Genomic DNA, 535 nt, shown 5'->3' with positions numbered 1-535 from the left:
CCTCGTAACGCATACGACGTTAGCTGAAACAAACATGTGTACTTAGTTTTTCATTAGTGAAAAACACCTTTTCTCCAGAACATTCTCGAACTCTTTGAACTTTCATCTTTTATTAACATTCACCTTGCATTGTTTTAATTAAGTTATCAATAAAAGTAGATATTTTGTTTGAATTAACTTTACCTATCTTAGTAAAACATCGATAACGTAAAGCGTATGTTCTCGAACTCTTTGAACTCTCAAACATCGTCAACATCTTATTTGGACATACATCACCAGTTGACAAATAAATTAATTATTTCTAATGGACAGACAAGCAATGGAAATGATAGCAATTGATTAATAAAAGCAAATTTAAATGACATATATCGATTTTCAATATAGATTTTTTTTCATTGTGTACGTTTTCAGTTTAACGAATTCTTTGTTAAAAAAAACCTATTCTATTCGGCTAGAATAGTTTTCATATGTAATTTTATGTTTATTCACATCTGGCATCCTGGTATCCTAAAAAGAATTACGGATTATTTTACGT

This window comes from Euprymna scolopes, chromosome 33 (genome assembly GCF_053919585.1).
Source record: "Euprymna scolopes isolate OS-2025 chromosome 33, ASM5391958v1, whole genome shotgun sequence".
Taxonomy (NCBI): Eukaryota; Metazoa; Mollusca; class Cephalopoda; order Sepiida; family Sepiolidae; genus Euprymna; species Euprymna scolopes.
Note: the sequence above shows the minus strand (reverse complement) of the source record.